This window comes from Protopterus annectens, chromosome 2.part2 (genome assembly GCF_019279795.1).
Source record: "Protopterus annectens isolate FY-2018-M chromosome 2.part2, PAN1.0, whole genome shotgun sequence".
Lineage (NCBI taxonomy): Eukaryota > Metazoa > Chordata > Ceratodontiformes > Protopteridae > Protopterus > Protopterus annectens.
Window position 1 is genome coordinate 451,406,316 of NC_056730.1, and position 22,154 is coordinate 451,428,469.

A 22,154-nucleotide genomic window follows, 5' to 3' on the forward strand; every position below is an offset into this window, starting at 1 on the left:
CACATACAACTGACACAGCCATCATGTGCTGAAACTAGCACTGTTCCCACTGCACACATACAACTGACACAGCCATCATGTGCTGAAACTAGCACTGTTTCCACTTCACACAAGCACTGATAACAGTCATTACATGGTAGTCACTGTACACAAACACTGATTTAGCCATTATGTGGTTAAACTAACACTGTCCCCAGTGTACACTAGCACTGATATAGCTATCATGTGGGTAAACTAACACTGTTCACCACTGCACACAAGCATCTGACACAGCCATCATATGGTGATAATAACACTGTTCCACTTTAATCATGCACCTGATACAGCCATCATGTTTATTTTTTTATTTTATTTTACATTTGTTGACCGGGATAGTCCGACTGGATTCAAGTCCATTTTCAACGGAGGCCCGGGGAGAAAAGCTCCAAGGTAAGCAGATACAATAAAAACAATGAAAACATATTACAAATATGGTATAGACAAAGAATACATAAGCAAACATGAATAGACAAGTTCAACAGGTTAGAGTTACTCCCTAGTGACAGTCAGGGGTAAGTACAACAGTAATCTGATTAACAGATGTTTCATGTGGTCAAACTAATACTGTTACCAATGCACACAAGCACCTGACACAGCCATAATATAATAAAAGCTAGTCTGTGCTGATTCCAGATTATTAGGCAGATGCTACTAGCAAAATTCCAAAAAAATGTTTTAGAAACATAGTGAGTCATTTGTTAGCAATTTATTCCCCGAATGGTTGCAGTGTAAAACTTTCTGCCAAAACAATCTAGCCTTGTTGACTTCCTGTGAAGGGGCTGCGAAAAAACTGTCAGAAATAATTGACACCTCACCTAGCTGTCGAATTTGGATGCTGTACTAATACCCCAGGGTCATAGTAGGTTAAAGAGTGGGGCATCAGAAGACCTACATTAAATTTATTTGCAGTCTCACACCTTACTATTTCTAAACATATAGACTGTATGAGATCCATTGATGCTTTACCAGTGTCACCGAGGCCACCGATAATAATGATTAGATGACGCTGGATGTGCAGAGACTGAATCTTAAAAAGAGCAGCTTTGAATTTCAGACATTTGCACAACCACCTGAACAGAAACAACAAGTCAGATACCTCCTAATTCTAGATTCTTTATAACCTTAAATGGAGCTGCCTATGATTAAAACTGCTGTATTCCTGTTTCCTTGGTTACTATTGTCGCCTGAGATCAGATAGAACTAGGGTATTGGTGTTGTCACCATTTATGACTGGTAGCAGTGAGTTACCCATCATGTTGTATGCCTTTTTTGGATATTTTAGCTTAGCAGTTTCAAGGTTATATTCCAATGTATGTTTGCTTACAATGATACCATCATCAGTTGAATTAGGTATAGTTTCTAGGGTTATACAAGCTAACTGATTAAGAGGTGTAACTCAGATGTCCATTTCATTAAAAAAGGGATGATCTCGGGTATCATTACATCATACTTAGAAAAGTAAGAGCTGCTAAATTCTGTCTCGACCAGAAGATGGTAATTAAATCATTAGGAAGCATCTGGGGAACTAGATACTGCCTGGGAAAAATGTCTAGAGAACCCTAAGCCCATACTGGTAGAATGTGTTGACATAACAGGAAATTAAATTAAAATATAAAAATATACTGTATTCTTTGACCTGTAAAGTGAAATTTGTTACTCTTGCATTCTGTAAACATTGTTATAATTATTCTGTACATTTTTGCCTATCTGTTCACAAGGTTCCATCAAAAAATACTAAATCAACCATACAAAATGAAAATATCAAATACCCAAAATGGCAACACTGCATTTGCTTTACAAAATACAACCTCATAATATTGTTGTTTTAAAACGTTTTAACCTTTTCTTCTGAGCATTTCATAAGTATGGCCAGGTACTTCTCAGATAAGGTCAAAAGCATTATTTTTATAGTAATGTGTGAATGTCTAAAGATTTATCTTGCAATAGTCTGGTGGGACAGACTTCAAAAGATTTGCTACTCCATGATTTTTTTAACTTTCATGACCTGTGACCTACCCCAAGTTCTTTACCTGGCTGTAACCCCTCCCTAGAGAATCACATTTTCATTTATTTTTTAACTGGATTAGATTACAGACTTGCTCACATGAGGCCAGCCTTCCCAGAATCTGTTTATTTTGACTTGCAATTACCCCAAGTAGCTAGAGACTGGAATGACCCCCTGATGTGTATCTTATGTTGCTGTGGTGGACTCATGGTTTCTTGTTGTGAATTATGGTGCTTGTGCAGAAGTTACAGAAACAGAAGCTTTGTAGACCTGGCATAGTGGCCTGTATAACTCTTAACTCTTTGCTCACAAATTGGACAAAATCCAAAAATAGTGGGAGAATTTTAAAATATCACTCCAATTTCCTTAGAAAGTTAATAGAGCAACAGGTTTTGCAGCAACATGCATTTTCTGAGGAATAAGTAATATAAAACTCTAATGTCTGACTTTATTGACTGAGTGTAACCCTCAGTGTTCTACCAGAAAAATCAAAACCAGTGAAAGGACAAAACATGAGGCAAAATCAGGGATGTCTGGCAAACTCCGGAAAGGATGGAAGCTATCGTCGAAGAATAGCAACTCTGAAGAGGCTGTAAACTTGAACAGTTTGATTCCTTTTACAAGTCCAGATGTTATTAGGCTATGACTGCTTGTTGAAAGTTTCATAAATAATATAGTAATTATAAATGCCCTGCCTCATTTCAGCAGTTGCTTCTCATGTCTGTAAATACACTTCTGATCCAAGGAATACATTGGACTGAAAGCATACCATGCTGGGTATTGTTGAGAGGGGTGTTAAAGTTGTAGTCTGCACTGGGAAGCTGGGTGGGATCCTAGAAGGCAAAGAAAGTTACATTCTTCATTCTAGAAAATAAACAAATGCAAACAAATATATATATATATATATATATATATATATATATATATATATATATAAACACGAATCCTTCTACTTTCTATATTGTCCTGTGAAAATCATGGTGGTAACAAGTTGAGCAAAGCAGTCCAGACTTCCCTATCCCCTGTGACAACTCCCTGCACATCCTGTAGAAGCTACAGGCAATCCCATGTAAGCTGAGAGGTATAGCTTTAGTTTGTATTTTGTCTGCCTTAGGGCCTTGTTTCAGTAAACAATACCTGTTATACCTCCCACAGGAGTTACTTAGGAAGCCTCCTATGAGTCAGGATGAGCCAGATGACGTGTCCTTACTAGATGTGTAACCCATATCAACTGGCTCCTCTTAGCTCATGTGAACAGTGGTTCTACCCTTAGTTCCTCAAAGAATGCTGAGTTCCAAACTACCGTGCAAAGGAACCTCATTACCCCTGCTTGTATGCTTTCTCTTATCCTTTTGGTGAGTGCCCAAAGATTATGACTATAAGGAAGGAAGGAAACAAGGAAACACAGACTAACTGGTAAATTGAGAGCTTAACCCAGTGATTCAGGTCTCCCTTCACTACTGCAGTCTGTTACAAAACAAACAATCATTTTGCCATTGCACCACCCAATGGTCAATTTCCTGACCCTCCCCCTTTGTGAAGAAGACCTCTAGACACTTAAACTCTTTCCTTTGAGGTTGTTGCCGCCCCATCACTTATTGATAGTAAGTCGCTGTTTTCTGGGTAAGAACAATGAACTGTGACTTTGAAGTGCTGTTTTTTTATCCCAGCTGTTTCATTATTGGCAGAGAACCACTCCAGTGCATGCCATAAGTCAATGTCACCAGGGGCAAAGAGGACAGCATAAACTACAATCAACAAAGATATGAACCATATATCACTAAACTAGATATTGTCAGGAACTTGGCTGTGATTTGATACCATCTTAATGAAAATCATGTATAACAGGAGAGAGAAGAAACACCACAATTGTATTCAGCATAATGCCACTAGTGAGAACAAAACTAACATAACTATTGTTCTGCAAATATAGGAAAAGAATGGCATGCAGCAATGGTCCCAGCATTATTTACTGCTGTATATCCCTTATCCTCCTAAACACTATTTGCAATCTCACATATACTCTCCAATATTTTTGCAAGGCAAAAGAGCTAAGTCAATGCACAATGGCTGAAACAGAACCCACACTGCTTTCCCTTAGTCAGAGTCTTAGCTTTTTAACGAAGTGCCCTTTTCAGAACTCTGGTCAAAACTTCTCATGGAGGTTGAGGTGCATGATCATTGTATAACTGAAGCACAACTTAATACTATTTTGTGAAAATGAGGAGCATCACCCCAGTCTGCCACCCTCAGATACTGTCCTTGCCTTCCATACAACACTAAAAAGCATGCTAACCTTGACACTCCAAAAGTACCCAGAACCTGCAGCATTTCTGGCCAGCTCTTATCCACTCCTTCAGTTTTGTCAGAGTTATAACTGTTTAATCATGACAACGGCCTCCTCTATAGAAATGGACTTAGTCCTACTGGCTGCTCTTTTCTTGTTTTCAGAAAGGAAGGTAGAGCCACTGGATCCAGTAGTTTATCCACAGTTAAGATCAGTAGTTATTTACCTTTGCTGTGAGTAGCATGGCCAATGATCTACCACCCAAGTCAATTGATGTTTACCAAAACCTATTTTAGACCAATTGAAATTCATTCTTCATAGTCCTGTCAAACTCCTACACCAGACTGTTCAAGTATTCACCTCAGTGACTACTGGATTTTCTGCCTTCCTGAACTTTTGTACCTCTTGTTCATATCCATAAAGATCTCGCTGCAGCATTCCACAGAAAACCTCTTTCTTTAACTTGATTGCTTTCCTCACTTTTGGCAACTACCAGTCAGTTCTAAGGTTGTGAGCACCAATCACTTTTTAAGCCCACTTCCTAACTGACACCTCAGTTGACAAGGTCTTGAACAAGATCCATCTAGACTTCACATTCCTGGCCTTTTCTGGCAAACAGGAGAAGCTGTTATGGAGATGGAAGCTGAACTCATCCAGCAAAGAAGAAGAATCTGCTGTATATCCCCAGAATGCCCTCACTACATGCTGATTCATGGTAAGTCATAGAATCTCAGACACTCCTAGTTCATAAATGCAACAAAACCACTGACAACACAACTGAATGCAAAACTAGTAAGTACACTAGCTTTGCACTTAGTCTAGTACAGCAAAATAAAAAAACAAAGAAATTGTGTAAAGCAAACTAAAAATTGATTTTCTCGTTGCACACCCCAAATGCCAGCCTGAATAACCATTTTTATTATCACTAATCATTAAAAAATCTAACAAAGCAACACCAAATAGAAATACACCTGCATCACATAGTGTGGTGGAATACTAACACTGGCATACTCCCCCATACTGGAATATTCCCCCATACTGCAGTACTCCCCCATATTCCCTTTCACAGCCTAAGCTAAATATAATAATTTCAGTTATTCAAGCAGAGTTAGTGAAGCAGCAGCAATGTGGCAGTGCTTATTTCACCATGTGTATTCATGTGATGAACTGTATCTCAGCAAATATTTTGTACTAACCTGACATCTGATAAATTCAGCAGTGACAAATGTATATACGCTCCTATATATTTGGGTGCCTTGGATCTATCAAATATTCCTCCAGCTATCTGACTCAACTCACTATTAAATTATGATCAGTTTGACACCTTTGCACCTCTTCTGACTCAAGTGACCAGAACATTCAGCTTCTGTTTTTGTGACATTACTACAAAGTTGATTATTGAACCAAGGTGATCTGGCACAGAGTACACTTATGAGTATCCCATGAGTATTTCCTCACTAAGGTTCAGAGTAGGCAAGCCACTCCTCGTAAACATACCCAAACAGACAGCTCCCTCTTCCCCATGGAGGTGGTAAAGGCTACCAATTGAAATACAGAATCAGTTGGCAGGACTCTATCAAACAGCACATCCATGGGCAGGACTACAGAGTCAATAGGTTGTACCCTGTTAAGCACCATGCCCATGGGCAGGACTGCAGAGTCAATAGGTGGCACCCTGCTAAGGACCAATCCCATGGGCAGGACTACAGAGTCAGTTGGTGGTACCATATTAAGTACCATCCTTGTGGGCAGAATCACAAAGTCATTAGGTTGTACCCTATCAGGCACCATACCCATGGACAGGACTGCAGAGTCAGGAGGTGGTACCCTAACAAGCACCATACCCATGAGCAGGATTACATAATCAGCTGTCTGTACCCTATCATGCAGTACATCAAGACTGAATACCCTTTATAGTTGTTGGATGCATATGCGCAGACAACATACAGCTTCCCTTTTTGTAGCATGTAGTCATAGTGATGTGATTATCTTTCTTAATGGCAGAAACTTAACTGCATAGAATCAAGACAGGAATGTGTGAGTATTTCCACACTTGCTCCAGAGAAGAAGAAAGACCCATCATGATCCAGAGGTTTGATTCCAGAACCAGCACAGCATGCAGGCACAATACCAGCTATAGCCAGCTGATAGGTTTCAACCTCCTGCACAGGCTATGGCTATTTACTTAGCATTAGGGAAAATCAAACACATGTAGTATGAGATTTAAATATGTATTTTAATAAAGATTCATTGACTGGTATGAATTTATTTATGTAGAATTGGTAGCAGCAACTCATCATGCAAGTAGTAAGAAAGTTGTAAATGATTAAAGTAAACATCTGTACTTTCTTAGGAGTGCTGCGTCTTTTATCATAATTAAATCTGAAAGCCTTTGTAAGAACAAAAAATGGAATCATTACTTACTGTGCCAGGAAATGTCCATAAAATTAGAAGAAAAAGATGTCAGGCTTATCTGATGTTCGGCAACAGAGGTGTGGTTTCTTATCTGTAATGTAGCACTGTTTCTAATTAGATTTACAGCTGACAGTCATCCAGAAGGTCAAACTGTGAACCAATGGCTGAAGCAGCAGTGTACCTGTAATTGCCCCCCCAACAACACTCTGTGCTGAAGACAAAAATACAGGCAGCAGTTCAGCAAACTGTCATCATCACAATCAGTTCAAAAGCAATTTAAAAGGGCTAGGAGCTCATGCAAACTATGATTTATATCAACCATTGTGGTAAACAGAACTGTGCTTCAATGGAGGCAGTAAAACTGGTTTTATTATGTCTGTATTAGCTTACAAACCATGGGAAGAATGCCAAAATGTACAGTACCAGAAACCTGAAGCTTTATTAAGTATACACGTGCAGAAACCCTTTCCAGCAAAGTAAACAAAATAACATAAACTAAAGATTTTGTTAAGACATCAGCCTCTAGTGGACTTCCATTTCCTTAAAAAGAACAGTTTTAATTGGGTTTTTACTGCTTTTTTTGCTAAGTCTTTAAACACATCATTAAGAAAATATTCTGAGCATTAGGATTCACTCTACTGACCTATACTTAGTTCCTGTTTTACTTTGTTGTAACTGTAGCTCGGTAATTCCTAGATGAACATTCTTTTGAGGAAAGATCAGATTAATACTTTAGGTTTGCCCTTTTTATAGCCATTGCATGGCAGATGCAACTTGTTTTATAAATGTCACTTGAACATCTAAGCCTGCTGGAATAAAAACAAATTTTATCAATGCAGAATGCTGACCCACACTGGCAGGGGATTGTTGTGACTAGTGTTGTAACCAGGATTTCTAGAACTGTACACCAACTTCCAGACTGTCCCCACAACATCACACACAGACACATAGCCACAGACACATAGCTGCACATATGCACACAGAAGAATAGACCCCCAACACATACCCGCATACACACACACACACACACACACACACACACACACACACACACACACACATATTTACAAACATACATGCACACATGCGAGCTTGACTGCACACAGAAAGACTAGTATAACTCCATTATTCTGTGATATATATCCTAAACAGAGAAACAGAGCATTCACTTAAACCATTATATACGAAGCCTGTAACTGATGGCAGATACAACTCACTCGGAATACCCCTAATTTCATTTATATGTTTGAATATCAGCTATTTGCTGCCCATGTAATGGGAAAATTGCTACTTACTTTGAAAATGAATTCATAAAACATGGTTGACTTATTTCTTGCGATTTGTTTTCTGGTACTGAGCACTGATCTAAACCGATGCATAGTTAATTTATTAATTTAAATTTGTTTTCTTTGTGGTGCACTGATTCAAATGGACAAATTCCAGGCCAGTGCAGTAAGAAAAAAACATAGTGCATACTATTAAATGACCGTTTAAGCAAGGCAAAAGGAGGTTGTACAAACAAATACCAACTTCAAAAATAATCCATCACACAAATGTACATGCAATAAAACTTAACAACATACAAATAAATACAATCTTATTATTACTGAAGTGCATAGTTATGGTATATACAATAGAGTTTATGAATGGTTAATAATATACTACAGATATAGCAAATATATGAAGTGTATACGATAAGAGTTAATTTAATAAAACAATAAAAGGGAGGAGATATAAGTTGAAGCATTAAAAAAGTACCAGATAAATTCAGCATATTTTATTTTAGTAAAATATTTGAATAAATCTGCAGCATGAGGACATAAAAAGTAATATGGGAGGTAAAGAAATATATACATTTTTGCTTCAGAGTGGAGAAGCTATTTTCATTTGCATTCTGAATTTAGACTATGACTGGATTTCCTTTTAGAGATGAGAAAAGTGATTTCCCAAGTTTAGGGAGATATACGAGAAACTTGTAACTTAGTCCATTATATGTGGTGTGCACGATCTAAGAGGAATGACTGACATAAACTGATAGCTGGAGATACTGGGTGTAAGGCATGTGAGAAGCTAGAGGAGAGCATTCAAATTTAGGAGCTTAAATAGGTGTGAGTCTGGAATTAAATTATAGCTTTATTTTATTAAAAGTCAAAACTCTCAATCTGTAGACATTGAACACCTGGACAAAGGTTCTTGAAAAGAAACATCTGGGCACATAATTCACATAAAATGTATATAATGAATTTCTGTTTCCATTCTGGATTGTGGAATATGACTACTCAGAAACAAAATTAACATTTTACTTCACAAAGTTAGTCTCTACAGGGTACACAAAGTGACACCTTGTAATGAATCGAATCCTAAAGCCCACAAAACACTGGTAAGTTCTTGCACCCATGAAAAAGTCACAAAATCTAGGGTAGGAACTAAGCTTAACTATCCCTTCATCTCATATCTACAAGTGTATGCCACTCCTTTCCTTACCCATATGAAACACCCAGAACACCCTCTTGAGCTAGGCAAAAATACCATTTGAGTGACAACTCATTCCAATATCTGCCCTCTCCCCCAGTTAACTAGTCACCCTCCGCACATGCCATTGACATTATCCATATTCTGAACTACCCTTGTTCACCACATGTCATCTCACCCATTTGTACACACACACACGCACACACACACACACACACACACACACACACACACACACACACACACACACACACACACATGCATACACACACACATGCATACACACACACACACACACACACACACACACACACACACACACACACACACAAACATGCATATATGCACACAGACACACACACACGCACACACACACACACACACACACGCACACACACACACACACACACACACACACACACACACACACACATGCATAAATGCACATAGATGCGCGCGCGCACACACACACACACACACACACACACACACACACACACACACACACACACACACACACACACACACACACACACACAAACTGTCTTCTCCCTATTCCAGCTTTCCACTTTTCTCAAGCAATGTTTTCATCCACACTGATTCAACCACTCTTCAGCCTTAATAATCTTAACTATTCTAACTCTCAACCTAAGCACTCAAAAACATATTACAGCCCAGCACTAGCTCAGACCTAATAGTAAGCACTAATATACCCTGACACTGATTGCCCAGGAGGGCAAGGCTCTTTATTCACCCCTCACCAACCAAGAAACTAAGCAGCTCACCCTACTATTCAGGCATGACCAAAGGGCAACTTCAGGTGCACTCTCCAGTCCAGCTGGTGAATCTGGGTATCCTGAGGCAATGTTACAACTGCCTCATGTACATTGACAACCCTCTCCTCCTACCACAAAAAATTAACATATATGAGAGATGCAATTATACAGCCAAACTGGAAGCTAAGCTGTCTCCACCCAAGACTGGAACAGACAGTCAAGAGGAGAAGGTTAACACTTGCACCACAACTCCAGCTGCACACAGATCTACTAAAACAGCACTGGCAAAAAATATGCATAAATACACAAAATCATACTCGGAGGCTCTAAATAAAAACCTGCAAAAGCATCAGAGACCTCCAAAGCAGACACCCAAACAACCTGCACTTCCCGTCACAAACCAGACAACACATAAAACACAAAAGCAGTGTGCCGCACAATCACAGCCCTTAAGGCGAAATAACATAACTAAGACATTAGTAATAGGTGACTCTATAGTCAGGCACACTGATGTCCCACTCACTAGGCTGGACAAGCAGAAGGTTACTGTTAGCTGCCTGTCGGGAGCCAGAATCTGCCACATGACACAAGCACTCAGGTCACTCCAGAACAAGTACAAATATGACTCTGTCATTGTTCATGTTGTTGTGAATGACCTGAGACGTATCTCCCTGGACTATATGAAAAGAAACATGGAAGAGCTCTCTAATCATGTAGCCCAGGCTGGTATGACCCTGACCCTGAGTAGCATCCTGCCCTCACCAAGAATGATACCTCAGTAGAAAGAAAAAATGATCAATTTCAACAATTGGCTAAGCTTCTGGTGTCATTCAAAGGGGATCCAGTGTCTGTCAGCCTGGGACGACATGCTCTACAAGTCACATTGCTTCACAAGAGATGGCTTGCACCTATCACCACTAGGCTTTTGAATACTGGCCAAGGCTCTTGCTGCCCCCATAGTGCCCTTTTTAGGCAAGGCTCAAAAGTCAAACCCACCTCCATAAACAGCACAATTAACAAAAAACTGAGGGTTATGCTACTCAATGCCAGGAGTTTAAATCTCAAAATGCACACGCTCAAAGCACTCCTCAGTATGGAGAACATCGACATCTGTGCAGTAAATGAAACCTGGTTCAAGGCTCCAGAGAGCACCCCAGCACTACTGGGCTACAACTCATACCACACGTTTCGGCCACAGAACATGGACCAAAACACAAAAGGAGGGGGTGTATACATATTCATCAAGGATACTTACACCTCCAGGTTAGTGGCACAGCATGATACCTCTGAGATCATCCATGTGCAACTAACATCGAGCAAATCTGCGATGCAAATTGTGGCCTGCTACAGATCACCCTCCATGACCCAGGACCACCACTCCACCTTTCTGGAGACACTGGAAAACATGAAGGTCCTACCAAACACCCTGATATTGGGTGATTTCAATTACCCTATCATTCACTGAGAAAACTACTCGAGTACAAATTCACAGGCCCAGCGCTTACTCGAATTCATCAACTCAAACGCCCTGGATCAGCTGGTAAACTCCCCTAATTGGTCATCACCAACATGGGCAACAGGTGTTCCACACTGGAGGTCAACCCGTCACTGGTTAGATCAGACCATAAACTAATCACTCTGGATGTCCACATCCTACCACAACCCCCAACTAAGGAAACCACAGTAAAAAACTTTTATAAAGCAAACTTCACCTTACTTAAGACAGAGGTGGTAAGTTTCACAGCCCCTACCGTAAAGGATAACACTGCCCAAGATGCAGAAACCTTTACAAATGCACTCTATGAGCACCTACAAGGATGCATGGATTGTGCCATCCCTAGCAAAACCAAGACTCACTCCTCTAAGAGAAGGAAACCAGTTTGGTGGACCCATGCAATAAACAGGCTATATAATAGAAGGAGGAAACTAGTTCAGAAGAAAAGCAAATCCCAAGAAAGAAAGACATCCCTGATCAGTATCAGTAAGAAACTAAGGTCCCTCATAAAATCATCCAAGGCTAACTTCGAAAGCAAAATAGCCAAGGATTCAAAAGATAACCACAACGCCTTCTTTAGCTATGTTAAGAATCTAAGTGGCAACTCGCAGTTATGCACTTAACTAGTGCAAAATAGCACAAAATACACTGAACCTACTGATATTGCCAAAATCCTGGCAGATCGATTCAGTGCAAACGTTACCCCCCCTCTCACCTCCAAAAGGGCCCACAACAATACCGGAAAAGTGTAGTGTCCCAAAAATCACAGACGCACAGGGGAAAACAGCCCTTTCAAAAGCCAAAAACACAGCATCAGTGGGACCAGCTGGTGTCCCAGGTGGTGTCTTGCACGAACTACAGAATGAACTAACCCCCCCCTACCTAAACACACTGTTCAACCTCAGCCTCTCCACAGGCTACGTGCCCATAGAATGGCGCACAGCAACGGTTATTCCTCTCCACAAAGGAGGGGGCCACAATTGACCCTGGTAACTATTGCCCCATAAGCCTGACTAGCCTGGTCTGCAAGGCTATGGAGCGCATCATCATGGAACTCATTAACAAAGACATTGGGAACCTCCAAACACTTGACCCGACCCAGTTTGGCTTTGTTAAGGGCAGATCATGCCTACTAAACCTGGTTGACTTCTTTGAGACAGTCACTAAAGCTATAGACGAGGGAAAGGTGGTTCACACAGCCTACCTTGACCTGGTCAAGGCTTTCGACACCATTCCCCATGCAGGTATTACAGAAAAACTCACCAGCCTGAACATAAACCCCTACTTCACGAGATGGGTTGCCAACTGGCTTACAGACAGAACTCACACGGTAAGAATAGCAGGTTTCCAGGTCCGACTCTAAACCAGTCACAAGTGGTGTCCCACAAGGCTTGGTCCTGGGACCCGTACTGTTCGGTATATACTTCTCAGATGTACAGGCAAACACAAGAGGACTATGGCTAACCAAGTTTGCCGATGACTGCAAACTGGGAGCCATAATTGTCTCTCCAGCTGACATGGACATCCTCCAAAAGGGACTTACTGAGACAGACACCTGGTGTCAAAGTCATGGCCTCAAGCTAAATGCCAAAAAATGCATAGTCATCCCGTTTGGGAAAAACAAAACACCCACGAATTACCACATAGGTGGCAGCCCCTTAATACAGAAGAGGTAATAAGAGATCTGGGGACCCAGGTAGATAGTAATCTCTCCTTTGACAATCATATTGCCAAAGTAGTTATGAAATCCTTCTATGTGGCCCATCTAATTACTAAAGGGTTCGCATCTAGAAATAAAGAGGTTATAGTGCCCCTCTACTCGTCACTCATTAGACCGATCATAGAGTACAATGCCCCATTTGGGATATACCTCACAAGACACTTCCAACAGCTGGAAAGACCACAAAAGTACCTCACCAAGAGGATTACTGGTCTCAAACATATGTCCTATACAGCCCGACTGAAAAAACTCTGGCTGTACTCAGTGGCATATCGCTTACTCAGAGGTGATCTCTGCCTGACTTACAAAGCCATGTCCAACTCAGACTTGATGGACATGCCCCACCTAAAGAAATCCAAGTCACTGCGAGCCACACGCTCTAGTAAGCTAAAGCTCACCACAACAATAAATACAACATGCTGGAGGGATAGATTTCTGTCACAGAGACTCCCCATGCTTTGGAACAAAATTCCAAATTACATCAGGCAGAGCCCCTCACTAATACTCTTCAAGAGAAACCTTGACGAGTGGATGGGTAACAGAAAATACACCCCTGGGATCACTTCATTGGCTCTGCTTGACAGAGGATCAGTTAATTAATCAATGGGGCGGTGAAAGCCGACACTCTCTGGCTAGGCTTATAAATGCCCTCAGGCAGATAGCCTAGTACCTACCTATGAACCTATGAACCTATAATGCCTTACACAGGCACCCAGATCACAACACAGCCACTGTCCTTTTGATGTTCCCCCTTAATGCATTAATATACACAGCCAAATATCATCACCGTAGGCTTGTACCTCACACCATATCCTTGTATATGTTCCCACAATACACTTTGATTCTTTAAACTCTTCCAGTATCCATACTTTCATAATTTGAATACTTAGCTCTAATGGTGCTGTTCATTCACAGTTCCCCCTCAAAAACCTGCAAAAGCATCAGAGACCTCCAAAGCAGACACCCAAACAACCTGCACTTCCTGTCACAAACCAGACAACACATAAAACACAAAATCAGTGTGCCACACAATCACAGCCTTTAAGGTGAAATAACATACCTAACACACTAGTAATAGGTGACTCTATAGTCAGGTACACTGACGTCCCACTCACTAGGCTGGACAGGCAGAAGGTTACTGTTAGCTGCCTCTCAGGAGCTACAATCCACCACATAACACAAGCACTCAGGTCACTCCAGAACAAGTACAAATATGACTCTGTCATTGTTCATGTTGTTGTGAATGACCTGAGACGTATCTCCCTGGACTACATGAAAAGAGACATAGAAGAGCTCTCTGATCATGTAGCCCAGGCTGGTATGACCCTGACCCTGAGTAGCATCCTGCCCTCACCAAGAATGATACCTCAGTATAAAGAAAAAAATGATCAATTTCAACAATTGGCTAAGCTTCTGGTGTCATTCAAAGGGGATCCAGTGTCTGTCAGCCTGGGACGACATGCTCGACAAACCGCGTTGCTTCGCAAGAGATCGCTTGCACCTGTCACCCCTAGGCTTTCGAATACTGGCCAGGGCTCTTGCTGCCCCCATAGTGCCGTTTTTAGGCAAGGCTCAAAAGTCAAACCCACCTCCGTAAAGAGCACAATTAACAAAAAACTGAGGGTTATGCTACTCAACGCCAGGAGTTTAAATCTCAAAATGCACGCGCTCAAAGCACTCCTCAGTATGGAGAACGTCGACATCTGTGCAGTAACTGAAACCTGGTTCAAGGCTCCAGACAGCAACCCAGCACTACAGGGCTACAACTCATACCACACGTTTTGGTCACAGAATACGGACCGAATCACAAAAGGAGGGGGTGTATCCATATTCATCAAGGATACTTACACCTCCAGGTTAGTGGCGCAGCATGATACCTCTGAGATCATCCATGTGCAACTAACATTGGGCAAATCTGCAATGCAAATTGTGGCCTGCTACAGATCACCCTCCATGACCCAGGGCCACCACTCCACCTTTCTGGAGACACTGGAAAACATGAATGTCCTACCAAACACCCTGATATTGGACGATTTCAATTACCCTATCATTCACTGGGAAAACTACTCGAGTACAAATTCCCAGGCTTTACTGGAATTCATCAACTCAAACACCCTGGATCAGCTGGTAAACTCCCCTACCAGAGGTGAAAACATAATGGACCTGGTCATCACCAACATGGGCGACAGGTGTTCCACACCGGAGGTCAACCCGTCACTGGTTAGATCAGACCATAAACTAATCACTCTGGATGTCCACACCCCGCCACTACCCCCAACTATGGAAACCACAGTAAAAAACTTTTCTAAAGCAAACTTCACCTTACTTAAGACAGAGGTGGTAAGTTTCACAGCCCCCACGCTAAAGGATAACGCTGCCCAAGATGCAGAAACCATTAGAAATGCACTCTATGAGCACCTACAAGGATGCATGGAACGTGCCATCTCTAGCAAAACCAAGACTCACTCCTCTAAGAGAAGGAAACCAGTTTGGTGGACCCCTGCAATAAACAGGCTATACAACAGAAGGAGAAAACTAGTTCAGAAAAAAAGAAAATCCCAAGAAGGGAAGACATCCCTGATCAGTATCAGTAAGAAACTGAGGGCCCTCATGAAATCATCCAAGGCTAACTTCGAAAGAAAAATAGCCAAGGATTCAAAAGATAACCACAAAGCCTTCTTTAGCTATGTTAAGAATCTAAGTGGCAACTTGCAGATATGCACTGAACTAGTACAACATAGCACAAAATATACTGAACCTACTGATAATGCCAACATCCTGGCAGATAGATTCAGTGCAAACTTCACCCCCTCTCACATCCAAAAGGGCCCACAACAATACCGTAAAAGTGTAGTGTCCCAAAAATCACAGATGCACAGGTGAAAACAGTCCTTTCAAAAGCCAAAAACACAACATCAGTGGGACCAGATGATGTCCCAGGCTGCGTCTTGCATGAACTACAGAATGAACTAACCCCCCACCTAAACACGCTGTTCATCCTCAGCCTCTCCACAGGCTATGTACCCATAGAATGGTGCACAGCAACGGTTATTCATCTCCACAAAGGGGGGCCACAACTGACCCTGGTAACTATCACCCCATAAACCTGACTAGCCTGGTCTGCAAGACTATGGAGCGCATCATCATGGAACTCATTAACAAAGACATCGGGAACCTCCAGACACTTGACCCGACCCAGTTTGGCTTTGTTAAGGGCAGATCATGCCTACTAAACCTGATTGACTTCTTCGTGACAGTCACCAAAGCCATAGACGAGGGAAAGGTGGTTCACAGAGCCTACCTTGACCTTGGCTTTCGACACCATTCCCCACTCGGGTATTACAGAAAAACTCACCAGCCTGAACATAAACCCCTATGTCATGAGATGGGTTACCAACTGGCTTACAGACAGAACTCACACAGTAAGAATAGCGGTTTCCAGGTCCGACTCAAAACCAGTCACAGGTGGTGTACCGCAAGGCTCGGTCCTGGGACCCCTACACCTGGTGTCATAGTCATGGCCTCAAGCTAAATGCCAAAAAATGCATAGTCATCCTGTTTGGGAAAAACAAAACACCCACGAATTACCACATAGGTGGCAGCCCCCTTAATACAGAAGAGGTAATAAGAGATATGGGGACCCAGGTAGATAGTAATCTCTCCTTTGACAATCATATTGCCAAAGTAGTTAGGAAATCCTTCTATATGGCCCATCTAATTACTAAAAGGTTCGCATCTAGAAATAAAACTAAACTAAAAACCTCATCAACCAAACTAAAAATCTCATCAACAGCAGCCGACCTACTCCCCAGCTACTTCTTGAAACTGACAGCAGATGCTATTGCTATCCCAGTCTCCACTCTTATAAACAGATCAGTTGTTGAAAACTATGTGCCCAAACTCTGGAAAATATCCTATGTTACACCCATACATAAAGGTGAGACCTCCACTGAACTTAATAACTACAGACCCATTGCTTTACTCTCCTCCCTGGCCAAAATCCTAGAAAAATGCATCCATACCCAGATGCTAAACTATCTCCTAGACAGCAACATCCTGTCACCTACTCAGCATGGATTCAGACCCGCCCATAGTACCACTACAGCATTCCTCACAGACACAGTAATCCGTCTCGAAAATGAAGGCCTACAAGTGTCAACTCTTTTTTTGGATATGTCCAAAGCATTTAACACAGTCTCACACCAAATTCTGTTAAACAAACTAAACCAATATCATCTATCAAATTCCACTCTTACCTTGTTCCAAAGCTACTTAACTGGCAGGTACCAAGCTGTGAAATGGGAAAATTCTCTCTCTCCTCAGCTGCCCGTAACTATAGCAGTCCCACAGGGTTCTATCTTAGGACTACTACTATTCACAGTCTTCATCAATGACCTCCATACCTCCACACAGCATACATCTATAATTCAGTATGCAGATGACACTACCTAAATATGTTCTGCACAAAACATTCCCACCCTCCTTCAAACAACTCAACTAGCATTCTCTGACATTGAAAACTACCTTACCAAAGCCCAACTTATCCTCAATCCAAAGAAAACTCAGCTTATGATTATAACCAGTTCTAACAAAAACACTAACAGTCAATTCACTATCTACTCCACTAATGCTACTCCAATTGCTTCAGTGGCACAGGCTAAGCTATTGGGAATAACCATAGACTCCCACCTAAAATTTGATAGTCATCTCAACTTAACTATTAAAAAAGTACATGCCAAACTGGGGTCGCACTACCGTATCAAACCATTTCTTACCAACAACACAAGATCAGCCATTGCTCGCTCCCACCTTCTATCCACCCTAATCTATGCACCTCCCATTCTGACTAATCTCAACAAAACTGAACTAAGCAAAATGGAAGCCTGCTATAACAGAATTGCCTGCTTTACAGCAAATTGCTCATATAAAACTCATCACTGTACTGCTTTAAGACAGCTCCACTAGCTTGAACTGCCCAACCTCCTAACCTACAATCAGCTCTGCCTCTGTCATTTTATCTATTACCTCCCCAATAAGTGTCCTGCCCTCAAAAACCTAGTACAACATCACTCAGCCAAAAGGCCTCTTAGATCATCAAGCAAACTACTACTAGAAGTCAACAACAGCTACAATAGCTTTGAAGATGCACTATATAGTAGTTCGGTGGCTAAAAATGGAACTCTGTCCCTACAAGCATTCAAAACACACCATCCAAAGCCTCCTTTAAAGATCTCATCAGGCAACATCTCAAGGAAAGTTGGCAGTGCCATGATTGCTCCCCAGGCTAGTGAAAGCGGATAACACATACATACAAAATCTAGAGCACTTGATAATAGTTTTCAGTCTTACTCACAAACACTGGCTAATCTACAATGTATGTACTGTACCTGTGCACTATGTATGTATTCTACCTATGTTCCAAATTTCAGCTGTACACCACAAATCTATTAATTACCTTTATTTTTAAAATTAATATTTTTTTGTTTGTTCTCTCCACTGTAACAGTTTATGTGCCACATACCACTGTAAAAACATGTCTCCTGTAATTTGTGTGTATACTGATCATATCTAAATAACTAAATGTGTCTGTAATTTTTCTTTGTGGAGCTTTTCTCCCCAGGCCTCTGCTGAAAAAGGGCCTTTTCGGCTCAGTCAGACACCCCCGGTTAACAAATGTAAAATAATAATAATAATAGTGCCCCTCTACTCATCACTCATTAGACCCATCATAGAGTACAATGCCTCACAAGACACTTCCATCAGCTGGAAAGACCACAATAGTACCTCACCAAGATGATTACTGGTCTCAAACATATGTCCTATACAGCCCGACTGAAAAAACTCTGGCTGTACTCAGTGGCATATCGCTTACTCAGAGGTGATCTCTGCCTGACTTACAAAGCCATGTCCAACTCAGAATTGATGGACATGCCCCACCTAAAGAAATCCAAGTCACTGCGAGCCAAGCACTCTAGTAAGCTAAACCTCACCATAACAATAAATAGAACATGCTGGAGACATAGATTCCAGTCACAGAGACTCCCCATGCTTTGGAACAAAATTCCAAATTACATCAGGCAAAGCCCCTCACTAACACTCTTCAAGAGAAACCTTGACGAGTGGATGGGTAACAGAAAATACACCCCTGGGATCACTTCATTGGCTCTGCTTGACAAAGGATCAGTTAATTAATCAATGGGACGGCGAAAGCCGACACTCTCTGGCTAGGCTTATAAATGCCCTCAGGCAGATAGCCTAGTACCTACCTATGAACCTATGAACCTATAATGCCTTACACAGGCACCCAGATCACAACACAGCCACTGTCCTTTTGATGTTCCCCCTTAATGCACTAATATACACAGCCAAATATCATCACCATAGGCTTGTACCTCACACCATATCCTTGTATGTGTTCCCACAATACACTTTGATTCTTTAAACTCTTCCAGTATCCATACTTTCATAATTTGAATACTTAGCTCTAATGGTGCTGTTCATTCACAGTTCCCCCTCAAAAACCTGCAAAAGCATCAGAGACCTCCAAAGCAGACACCCAAACAGCCTGCACTTCCCGTCACAAACCAGACAACACATAAAACACAAAATCAGTGTGCCACACAATCACAGCCCTTAAGGTGAAATAACATACCTAACACACTAGTAATAGGTGACTCTATAGTCAGGTACACTGACGTCCCACTCACTAGGCTGGACAAGCAGAAGGTTACTGTTAGCTGCCTGTCGAGAGCTACAATCCGCCACATAACACAAGCACTCAGGTCACTCCAGAACAAGTACAAATATGACTCTGTCATTGTTCATGTTGTTGTGAATGACCTGAGACGTATCTCCCTGGACTACATGAAAAGAAACATGGAAGAGCTCTCTGATCATGTAGCCCAGGCTGGTATGACCCTGACCCTGAGTAGCATCCTGCCCTCACCAAGAATTATACCTCAGTATAAAGAAAAAAATTATCAATTTCAACAATTGGCTAAGCTTCTGGTGTCATTCAAAGGGGATCCAGTGTCTGTCAGCCTGGGACGACATGCTCGACAAACCGCGTTGCTTCACAAGAAATGGCTTGCACCTGTCACCCCTAGGCTTTCGAATACTGGCCAAGGCTCTTGCTGCCCCCATAGTGCCTTTTTTAGGCAAGGCTCAAAAGTCAAACCCACCTCCGTAAAGAGCACAATTAACAAAAAACTGAGGGTTATGCTACTCAACGCCAGGAGTTTAAATCTCAAAATGCACGCGCTCAAAGCACTCCTCAGTATGGAGAACGTCGACATCTGTGCAGTAACTGAAACCTGGTTCAAGGCTCCAGACAGCACCCCAGCACTACAGGGCTACAACTCATACCACACGTTTCGGCCACAGAATACAGACGGAAACACAAAAGGAGGGGGTGTATCCATATTCATCAAGGATACTTACACCTCCAGGTTAGTGGCGCAGCATGATACCTCTGAGATCATCCATGTGCAACTAACATCAGGCAAATCTGCAATGCAAATTGTGGCCTGCTACAGATCACCCTCCATGACCCCAGACCACCACTCCACCTTTCTGGAGACACTGGAAAACATGAAGGTCCTACCAAACACCCTGATATTGGGCGATTTCAATTACCCTATCATTCACTGGGAAAACTACTCGAGTACAAATTCCCAGGCCCAGGCTTTACTGGAATTCATCAACTCAAACGCCCTGGATCAGCTGGTAAATTCCCCTACCAGAGGTGAAAACATAATGGACCTGGTCATCACCAACATGGGCGACAGGTGTTCCACACCGGAGGTCAACCCGTCACTGGTTAGATCAGACCATAAACTAATCACTCTGGATGTCCACACCCCACCACTACCCCCAACTACGGAAACCACAGTAAAAAACATTTCTAAAGCAAACTTCACCTTACTTAAGACAGAGGTGGTAAGTTTCACAGCCCCCACGCTAAAGGATAACGCTGCCCAAGATGCAGAAACCATTAGAAATGCACTCTATGAGCACCTACAAGGATGCATGGATCATGCCATCTCTAGCAAAACCAAGACTCACTCCTCTAAGAGAAGGAAACCAGTTTGGTGGACCCCTGCAATAAACAGGCTATACAATAGAAGGAGAAAACTAGTTCAGAAAAAAAGAAAATCCCAAGAAGGGAAGACATCCCTGATCAGTATCAGTAAGAAACTGAGGGCCCTCATGAAATCATCCAAGGCTAACTTCGAAAGAAAAATAGCCAAGGATTCAAAAGATAACCACAAAGCCTTCTTTAGCTATGTTAAGAATCTAAGTGGCAACTTGCAGATATGCACTGAACTAGTGCAACATAGCACAAAATATACTGAACCTACTGATAATGCCAACATCCTGGCAGATAGATTCAGTGCAAACTTCACCCCCTCTCACATCCAAAAGGGCCCACAACAATACCGTAAAAGTGTTGTGTCCCAAAAATCACAGATGCACAGGTGAAAACAGTCCTTTCAAAAGCCAAAAACACAACATCAATGGGACCAGATGATGTCCCAGGCTGCGTCTTGCATGAACTACAGAATAAATTAACCCCCCACCTAAACACGCTGTTCATCCTCAGCCTCTCCACAGGCTATGTACCCATAAAATGGTGCACAGCAATGGTTATTCATCTCCACAAAGGGGGGGGCCACAACTGACCCTGGTAGCTATCACCCCATAAACCTGACTAGCCTGGTCTGCAAGACTATGGAGCGCATCATCATGGAACTCATTAACAAAGACATCAGGAACCTCCAGACACTTGACCCGACCCAGTTTGGCTTTGCTAAGGGCAGATCATGCCTACTAAACCTGGTTGACTTCTTCGTGACAGTCACCAAAGCCAAAGATGAGGGAAAGGTGGTTCACAGAGCCTACCTTGACCTTGGCTTTTGACACCATTCCCCACTTGGGTATTACAG